Below are 940 nucleotides of genomic sequence, written 5' to 3'. Positions count from 1 at the left end.
ACTGGTAACATTTATGAGTGCTTGTTACAGACACAGGAATGTGCTAAGAACCTTGCAGCTCAGCGTCCCTATCCATCCTCACAACTCTATGAAGTAGATTACGACAGAGCCAATGTGCAGACTCGTATCCTGTTCAGCCATTCTTCTGATTTCAGCTGCGGCCAGAGTGGAAATTTTCCTGCACATTTCTGCTCATTGTGTAATGACAGTGTTGCTACTGGCCTGGGACCCTCTGATGCCATGAACAATGGGGTTTGGGAGTGTTCACTAGGTCTGAGCGAATGTGAAATTCACAGATGCAGGGAATAGAATGGTGTTTACCAGGGCAAGCAAGTGAAGGAAATAGAGAGATATTGGTCAAAGGTTTCAAAATTCCACCTATGTAAGGAATAAGCCATTTACCTGCTTACATGCATATTTAAATCATCACAACACTGTTTTACATATTTTACTCAAATTCTTTATTTTATTTTATTTTATTTTTATTTTTATTTTTAAATATAATTTTTATTTAATTCTTGTTCACGTACAGGTTTCTGTCTTATATTCCCAACCCTGCCTGCCCCCCCACCCCATGCTCCCTGCCTCCCTCCCCTTTCCACCCCCCACCCTTAGTTATTGTCCATGTGTCCTTTATACTTGTTCATGTGAGTCCATTCCCTTTTCCCCTATGATTCTCTCCCCTCTCCCCTCTGGACCGTGTCAGCCTGTTCCATATTTGAGTGTCATTGGTCTTATTTTGCTTGCTTGTTTGGTTTGTTTAGAATCCTGTTAACGGTGAGATCATATGATATTTGTCTTTCACCGCCTGGCTTATTTCGCTCAGCATAATGCTTTCCAGTTCCATCCATGATGTTGCAAAGGGTAGTAGTTCCTTCTTCCTTTCTGCGGCATAGAATTCCATTGTGTAAATGTACCATAGTTTTGTGATCCAGTCATT

This window comes from Sturnira hondurensis, unplaced genomic scaffold, assembly GCF_014824575.4.
Source record: "Sturnira hondurensis isolate 20B ecotype Veracruz unplaced genomic scaffold, ASM1482457v3 Scaffold0004248, whole genome shotgun sequence".
NCBI lineage: Eukaryota > Metazoa > Chordata > Mammalia > Chiroptera > Phyllostomidae > Sturnira > Sturnira hondurensis.
The sequence above is the reverse complement of the archived record's forward strand: the minus strand, read 5'-3'. Positions refer to the sequence as shown.